Source organism: Gossypium arboreum, chromosome 6, assembly GCF_025698485.1.
Source record: "Gossypium arboreum isolate Shixiya-1 chromosome 6, ASM2569848v2, whole genome shotgun sequence".
NCBI classification, from domain to species: domain Eukaryota; kingdom Viridiplantae; phylum Streptophyta; class Magnoliopsida; order Malvales; family Malvaceae; genus Gossypium; species Gossypium arboreum.
The window spans coordinates 80675806-80685399 of record NC_069075.1 but is presented as its reverse complement, the minus strand read 5'-3'; the positions used below and the strand labels follow the sequence as shown (position 1 = coordinate 80685399).

General features: G+C 33.9%; 1 pseudogene; it reads right to left on the bottom strand.

The window, feature by feature from the left end:
• Positions 1 to 548: 548 nt before the first annotated feature.
• On the bottom strand, positions 549 to 8223 carry LOC108486187 (cellulose synthase A catalytic subunit 5 [UDP-forming]-like; annotated as a pseudogene).
• Positions 8224 to 9594: the final 1371 nt, after the last annotated feature.

Sequence of the window (9594 nt, the reverse complement as noted above, 5' to 3'; positions counted from 1 at the left end):
AACAAAAAACAATTCGATTCGGTTAATTTTTTTGAAAAAATTTTGATTCAGTTAACAGTTAAAAATTTTAAAAAGTCGGTTAATTCGACTAATGTTATTTCAAGTCGGTTAACCGACTGAACACCCCTAAATGCATGACATGAGAAGTTTAGTAAAACTATAAAAAGTACTATAATATACTCTATAAAATGCATAATGCTTTTTCATTATGTGACACCAATTGAATCAAAAGCTCAAATATAATATAAATTTAAAAAACAGAAATAAATAAATAAATAATTTTATTTGTATCCCATCCTAAGGATATCACACCCCATAATAATATATTATGTTTGATAAAAAGAGACCTCAAAGATCCAAGTAAATAAAAGAGGAACTTTAAATTATATCATAATTTTAAGCTTTATATGGATCATAAGAATGCTCAATCAGAAACATTGAATTTTGTTCTAAAACTACTTGGGAAAACCAGAACTAATAAAAGGCTGAAGCCTTCATTTCTCAATGGTGATGTTTGTCACTAATATTGCAGCTTTTGTAGCCATATCTTATTAGCAACACAATGCAGACAATCTTAAAATAAAATGCAGAAACAAATTCCAATCCAAGTTTTTACAATTCATGGCATATATGTCAAAGTCCCTTATTGAGAAGGGAATATGATACCATAGGCATCAATCTTCTCTCCTCTGCAAATTACAAGGACTTTTTATGAATTCCAACTCACAAAATCGACATGTATCGAAAGAATCAATGAAAAACTCAACAGAACAAATATGGGGATCGCAGTTCTATGTATCTACAATCATGCCAACATGTTTTTCCCTTTTGCTTACCTTATTACATGCTGAGGGCAACAATGTCGCATCCCAGCATGTCTTCATTTTCCACCAAAAGGGCTGCCTGATTTTATGCAATTTTCAGACAACCTTTCTTCATGAACTACGACCCCCTTTTTTTTTTTTTTTCTTTTCTTTTCCTGTATTTAGTCACAGTCCAAACCGCAGACTTCTAAAACAATATCTCCTTTTGAAACAAAGGGGTTGACTCGAGCCCATAAAAGAGAGAGAATTGAAGCTAAAAGTATTGACCAAACCACAATGATGGTGGGAAGCCTGTCTTGTTTCCCCATCAACCCTTTGAGGAATGGGTAAAGATGAACGATGACCCAAATCGCAAAGAACAGTCTACCGAATAGAGGCCCCCATGAGTCATATCCATTAGAGATGGCATCTGAAACCCCAACTATAACTCCAATTACGTTGATGATCAACAACGTCATGGGAGGAATCAACAAAGATGTCCACTTGAATAAGTATAGCTCGGAAAATTCCCCATCGTCTCCTCCTTTTGAGGTAACCGTGAAGTTTGTGTTAACACCGGCTAAAACCTTCAGCAGACCCTGGAAGAGAGCAAACAGGTGTGACGAGACACCACCAATCACCCAGAACTGCTCATTTCTCCACCAATCATGTATTCCAACACCTCCCCACTGCATTTCGAGGATGCTAGTCACAGCAATGACAACAAAGAGAGACATGAAAAGTAAACTGGCATAATTGCTGATCTGCACAAGGAAAAATCAGAATTAGCTGAAACTCAGATAAAACCATATTAAGTGCAGCATCAAGATTTTGAGATTCTCATGGTATATCTAGCAATAATCTAATAATATTATAGTTTCAGCCCGAATAGGAGCATTTTCACATGAGAATGATATTCCATTCCGAATTACCTCAGGGACAATAAACTTTCCAGTAAGGAGACAGACAGCCGGCAGCGTACAATAAATGAGCAGTGGAATTGATGTCAATGGGTATACGACAGAGGCTATATAAGAAAAGCGCTCCAAGGGTTTCAATCCACAGCCATACCCATACCATATTGGGCAATGCCTGCTCAAGAAAATTTCAACAGATCCCAGAGCCCAACGAAGAACCTGGTGCAGACGATCTGAGAGGTTAATAGGAGCTGAACCCTTAAATGCAGGCCTTTTAGGAATGCAGTACACTGACCGCCAGCCATGGCAGTGCATCTTGAAGCCTGTTAATATATCCTCTGTAACGGAGCCATATATCCACCCAACCTGGGTGAAGATCAGCATTGATGAGCATCACCATAGAAGTGCAATAATTCAAAGGGAAAAAAAAAACTTTGAAAGACAAATTAACTTATAAAGTTAGAAACAATTTCTACATACTTCTTTCCCCAATCTGTTTTATCTTCATAACCACAGCTGATAACATGGATGGCTTCTTTCAACAGTGATGCAGTAGTTGCTCCCTTTGGAACTCCTCCATCCTCCATAAGTGTTGAAGCAATGAAAACCGGTGATTGACCAAATTTCTTCTCAAATTTGATTTGCGGCATAAGGGATGACTTCTCATTGTCAATACCTGCAATATGGAATGTTGGCACTTTAAATGGTAATGGTCTAACATAATCTACATTAAGCAAGAGAGCACATATCTAAAATGATAAAGGCAATTGATTCTAGGTCACAATATATCTGGAAATATCAATAACTTAGACAGGGACAAAACGACTGAAAAGGAGACTAGTCCAGGATAAATTATATTTACGCCTTAATACACGAATTACGTGCTATGAGAAATAGGACATTTTGCAAATGCATGCCAGAAACCAATTGGAAGATAATCCCTACCTTCAATTCCTTCCTCAATATTCTCTAGAGCATATATCTGCTTTGTAACCTCTTTGTTGTTTTTCTTATCATTGAACTTTGATTTCTTATTCTTCTTTTAGATCGGCAACAGCAACAGCAGCACCATTTTGGCAAACAATTGCATGTTCTTCTTGGAGGCTTCTTCTTGACAGGGGCATCATACCCATAGAGTGCCTGCCTCCTGAAGACACATCCAGTTCCGACATAAATAGGCCCTTGAATTCCATCCAGTCCTTTCATGTTGATCTGTTTTCACAAAAATGAAAAGATATCATCTATTCCTTCTAGGAAGAAATGTGTTTGAAAGTGCAACATTAAAGTTTCCAAAATCTATACTTACATCAAAAATACAACATTGCGATTTGAGTATCTATCATGTCGATCAATGCCATCAAATCTTTGAGGAAATTGGACATAACAAATCTTCTTTCCTGAAATAGGGTCCATCATGAAGCACATAGCTTCACGGAGAGCCTTGCTGTTGTTTATATAGTGATCACAATCAACATTCAGTAGGAAAGGAGCATTGGAGATGATAGCAGAAACACGCACCTTCATTGATCAGCCAAAATGTTCAACAATTAGATAATCAAACAACAGACAGATAGGAGGGCAAGCAAAATTGAGATTGTGTCGTGTGTGTGTGTGCTTGAGATTGGAAAGAGAGACAAACCAAAGCATTCATGGCCCCGGCTTTTTGTGGTGATCAAATCCTGGTCTCTTTTCACGAGAAACGTAAATTAGACGAGGCAATTCATTCCCTTCAATATCACGAACACCATCATGACCAAGGAAAACCTATAGCGAAGAATAACCAATTTTTACTAATGTTATGCATACTGGAAACGATTTGGGGATAGGATAGCATCTGAACCATATCTTAAACAGAACATAAAGAAAACACTTCACCTGAATCATTCCAGGATGATCCCTGATATTGTTTCCTGGCCATGGGGTCCCATCCTGCATCGTCCAACCCTCCTCTGGAACCTTTTGTGCCGTGGAAACCAAGCCATTTATTCGAACTTTGAACTCTTCATATTCCCTCTGTATCAACAAATTAGGAACCCCCAAAGATGGATATCATTACTTGAAACCAATGGAGAACACCTTTTTGTGTACAAAAATGCCATGAACGAAAGCAATGGATTTCTTTTGTCAAAAGAAAATAGAGAACCTCTCTGCCTGCTAAAGTTTATACTTAGGTAATGCAATTTCTTGGCTTTCAATTGATTCTTTCATGTAGCATGTAAGTACTAGGTAAGCTAGTCAAATGGCAGACAATTGCCAGCAGTAAATATGTTATACTATAATTAGGAGAAAAGTCACAAACCTTCATAGCACGGCGTTCCCTTACGAATGCTGGATCAACTTTATCTCTCAAATAGTCAACTTTCTGAGAAAAATACCATTCTGGAGCTCGAGGTTCAATGCTGAACTTCTTACAAAATGGTACCCACTTTCTTGCGAATTCAGATGTCTCAGATAGAGCCTCAAAAGTGAGCATGGCAGCACCGTCATCAGAGACATAGCAAGCTACTTTATCAACTGGATAATCTACAGAAAGGATGGAAAGAACCGTATTTGCAGTGATAAGCGGTGGCTCTTTCAGGGGATCAACTGTACTCACAAATATGTCTACAGAAGCTAGATCAGATGGCTTCCCTTCTTTCTCATATCTGAAAAAAAGTTAAAGAAATCTAATAATATAAGTCTAAATTAAGATCTAATTGTATTCTCTCTCTGATATGCATACAATTTAATGTCAGAACAGAAGGAACCATAAAGATGGATTAAGATCCAAAGGGAGAAAAAGGTGGGTAAGGGAAGAGAAAAGAGGATGAAATCACCTCAATGATAAACGGTCAAGGTATGTTTCTCGTTCAATTGGGCACCATTTTGGGAACTGATCCAATATCCAAGATACAGCAAACCATATTTCACAAATCACTGAAAGAAGCCACAGAACATAAGCATCGTTCACAGGATGCAGAATTCTATAGTGAAAAAACAACACTAGGACCACAAGCCGGAGTAGGATAATTAATCTGTATGGATTGATCTTGCTAGATGGGATGGGCAGTTTCCTTGAAAGTGGCTGCCTGCCTTCGTCCATCCTACAATAACACAAAGTTTACATTTTTAGTTGAAACAGTTGGTGAATGTGAAACAGCAGTCATAAATGAATATAGTGACTTCTAGCCTACAGTAAGTTTGGCAAATGAAACAGATATTAATTATGGCTTTTTTCATGCAGAAACCTTATATACAAGTTTGAATAGCTTCGCTAACACAGAAAAATGATGCACTCATTCACTCACATGAAAAAAGTAACATAAATGTAAAGAGGATACAAACTCTAGAGCCAACAAAAAGTAGATAACGCAATCATATAAAAGATTGATATTTCTCAAAAGAAAAGGAACCAATGAAAAAATGGTTCGTTTAGCAGAAGTGAAAAACAGCAATTATGTTTATATAATTAACCACGAATACCTTTAATAATTATCAACTCATGCCGTCTTTGATAATTACTAACTGAATCAATTGACAATTCCCATATTCTTTGAACCCAAAAAAGGAAGAGGAATCTAGTAAACAAACAATTGCAGGAACAAGCTTTTGTGACTTAAACAAGCTCAGACGCAGCAGTTAAGAATTTCAGAGTGATAAAATGCACTTACACTGGCAAATCAGGATCCTCAAATTCATCTCTGTTATATCCTTCATGCTTAACCACCTGGAGTTTCTCATTCTGTTTTCTCTTCCAATCCTCCATTCTTTCCTTCCATGCAACAGTTCCATACCCATAATCCGCCAAATCTTTCTTAGGATCCATTGGTCTGGGTGGCACTGTGTTGTCAGCAACAGAAACCATTATACACTAGAACGGACATGTGAATAACAGCAATGTGCACAATTAGCACATTTCTACCAATCATATGAGACAACTTACAAGTCAAGGAAGGATCAGGAACTGGCATTGGATGGACCCGTTTTCCACAACTCATAAAGGGAGGAACGATAAGAGCATGCTTATCAGAGGAAATCCCAGCATCCTTTAGTAATAATCAATTAGAAATGTCAACCAACAATGCGATACATAAGAAACAGAACTTAACCAAAAAATAATTCACCTCTTCACCATATGTCAGAAGTGGGATCTCTGTAGCAACAGAAGCAGCATCAAACTCCGCTGGGGTGCTTATCCCTGAAACATGAGGTTGGGAACCACGATTGATATTGAGTCGAGCAGAGAGCATAGCAGCAGCAATATGGTGAGGATCTCTCCTATCTTGGCTAGCAATATCAAACTCATTCTCCAAATCATCAGCACCGTCCTCTTCCTCATCCCCTTCCACACGAGGGCAACCTGGAGTAGGCCACATTTTTAGCTAAATCTATCATCTTCAAGGGAATTTTTCTTTTTTACTAAAAGATAACTTCTAAAGGCTCACCTTTAATGCGCTTGTATCTGGTTTTGCATTGAGGGCATGCTTGATTGCCCTCTCTTCTTTCATATTCATAGCAAGGTCTGCATACCGGGAATGCACACTCATTGCAGGCAACAAAGGGTTCTCCATCAAGTGAAATCTCTATCTCATCTCCACAGATCTGGCAAATCTGCCCACTTAGTTCTTTAACAGAAGTCACCTGCAAGTCATAGTTACACAACTAACAACGTCAATCGCCACCAGATCATTAAATATGCTTTTCAGTAAACCGAACAGAACAATTTAGGTTACCCAACGATTCAGCTTTTTTAATAGCTTAAATAACAAAAAATGAAAATACAAAAAACAAGAGTTACTAATTGCCTAAATGGGATGCATCTACCAGCTCTGAGATCTACAAACTAGAAAAGATACTAAATTGAGATAACAAGGGAGGGTTAATGATATTTGATTTTGTTGAATCTAGGTGTATATAAACACTATGCCAACCCCCACCCCCCAAAAAAAAAAACCACAAGAGAAGAAATTTTCCTGGAATGTGATATTCTACCAAGCTGAAGAAAACAGCCACGGAAGCAAGGGTAAAAATTTCTGCTAATCCACCAACCAGAACTTTATAAGGAAAGAGAGAGAAAGGGAGAGAGAGACTCATCGAAACCCAAAAATGGTGGTAAAAAAAAAAGCTTTAAATCCTAAAGAATACGAAACAACACATTAACCAGCTCTTACTCGTCCCAAATCCTTCACTAACTATTGGTGTAGCCCGTAACGGGAAACAAAATACTAAAAGAGGCGATAAGCTTTGAAGGTGCTTACTCTTGCAATCTCATCAGCATTGATGAGAACAAACTCATTCCTGTTATGAGAACCAGCAACAAGTCTTCCTTTGGTATCCATCTACCTCCCAACCCCAACCCCAACAACAAACACAGCTCGAAGCTTCAAAAGCAAGACAAACCCCACTTCAATATAGCTACCTCTCTTTCCCCTTCATCACTCAAACCTCATAAAAACCCAAACTTTACCTTCCCACCTCTCTTTCTCGGTTTCTCTCTCAAGCACCCTTTACAAGAACAACACCATTATACAATGAAATGAACAAAAACACAGCTTGAGAGAGAGAGAGAGAGAGAGAGAGAGAGAGAGAGAGAGGTAGAGAACCAAATATAGAAATGGGAAGACAGCTAGAAATATAATAGTGTGACTGTCAATGATTATAATATTATAGTATTAAAGAAATGAAACAACAAATACTTTTTATTTTATTGTATTGACACTGTCATCTTATTGATCGATTCCTTCAAGGAGAGAGAGAGAGAGAGAGAGACCCAATTTTACCAACAATTGGTCCTCTCTGTGAAAAATAAAAAATGAAAACTGTGGCTAATGTTGATCTGTGACAAAAGCCTCTAAAAGAGAGAGAGAAAGGATCTGAAAGGAAAGAATCTTGGTGAAAATTCAACGCTTAACACACAAGGGATGAGACAGCAGATCAGCAAGAGAAGGGAAAAGAGAAACCAAATCTTACGTACAGATCTACTTCACATCAAATTTCATTCTCTTTTACATGCAAAAATTTTGCAACTTTCCATCTCAAAAGTTTTTGAACAATAAAAATCTCTCTGACTGTAAATAAACAAATAAGCAACTGGCGACTGAGATTAAAATGGGTTATGAGTATGAACCGGATTTTTATACTTTCTTATATTTGGAGGGTAGTGGAGGTGATGGGACCAAGGGGTTGTCCCACCGTGCCACGGTGGTGCTTGGCGGTGATAATGGGTATTTTGGAAGTTTGATATTTCAAGTTTCCTTTTTGGGTTATCAAATTGAAAGGTTTTCTTGAAATAGAAAATTCACTTATTCAGAAAAAAAAAATTAAATAGAAGATTTAGCCCAGCTGAGTTAGATGGCAACTGTCAATCACTTTGAGCAGAATAAAATTCAAGCGAGAAATTAGGGGTGGAACGCAATTGAATGGAAGAGTTGGCGAATTGACCAAAATGGAATTAGGGTTTTCTTCTGTTGTTTCAGAAAACTCTTTCTAAAACATCGCTTTCATTTGAGACTTTTTTTTTTAATTATTATTTTCAAGTTTTTCTTATTTTTAATAATTTTATTTATATAAATAAATAATAAGTATGTAATTATATAATTGAAAATATTATTTTTTATATCATCATCATAAAATTATTTTTTAATTAATAATTATTTTATTTATATAAATATAATAATAAATATGTAGTTATATAATAAAAATATATTTTATATAATTTATTATGTTAAAATGTTTTATCTTTTAAGAGTATCAATTATTTTTATTTATTTTTCTTTATATATAATTTTGTATGTAAAATATTTATTGTTTTCACCTACACTGTAAATATAATAAATTTTAATATTATAAAATTAAATAATTATATTAAATATTATTATTTTTATATATAAAATATTTCAAATATTATTATATTTTCACCTATATTGTAGTTATGGTAAATTCTAATATTACAAAATAATTATTTCAAATATCATTTATTTTATATGTGAAATATTTCAAATAATTATTTCAAATGCACATATAAAAATATATAATACTAAAATTTATCACACCCATGATCTAGATTGAAAAATAAATGTAAAATTATATTTACTAAAAATAATTATATTTGAAATAATTAATTAATTTTATAATATTAGAATTTATCATACTCACAATGTAGGTGGAAAAATGATATATAAAAATAAAAATGATACTTTAAATAATTATTTGATTTTACAATATTAAAAATCACCTTACCCACAATGTAGGTGGAAAAAATAAATATTTGACATATAAAATTATACATAAAGAAAAATATAACAAAAATTAGTTGATGTTTTAAGAAAATAAAATATATTTAACATAACGATAAATATAAAAATATTTTTATTATATAATTACATATTTATATGAATTTATTTATATAAATAAATAAGTTACTAATTAAAAATATTTTTAACATAATAATATATATAAATATATTTTTATTATATAATTACATATTTATTATTTTATTTATATAAATAAAATAATTATTAATTAAAAATAAATTAAAAATAAAAAACTTGAAAACAAAATGTTTATTAATTAAAAACATTAATTAAAAATTTTAAATTAAAAAACTTTAAACAATGTGAAATAAAAAAAAACATAAGTGCTTGAGAGAGAAATGACCCATTTCCTAAAAAATTAAAATTTTGGTCTATACCCTATTTTTTCTTGAAATTAGCGTATACCACTAATTTTGTTGATTCTTTCTTGTGTTTATTTTGGTTAAATCAATTTGCAATTTCTTGATAAAAATAATATTTGGAAAATGATTTTAAAAATAAATTTATTTTTACAAATTGATATGGTCTGTGTTTAGATAATTTTGTATAAACTATTTTTTGTTTTTTTAAATTTTCTTAAAA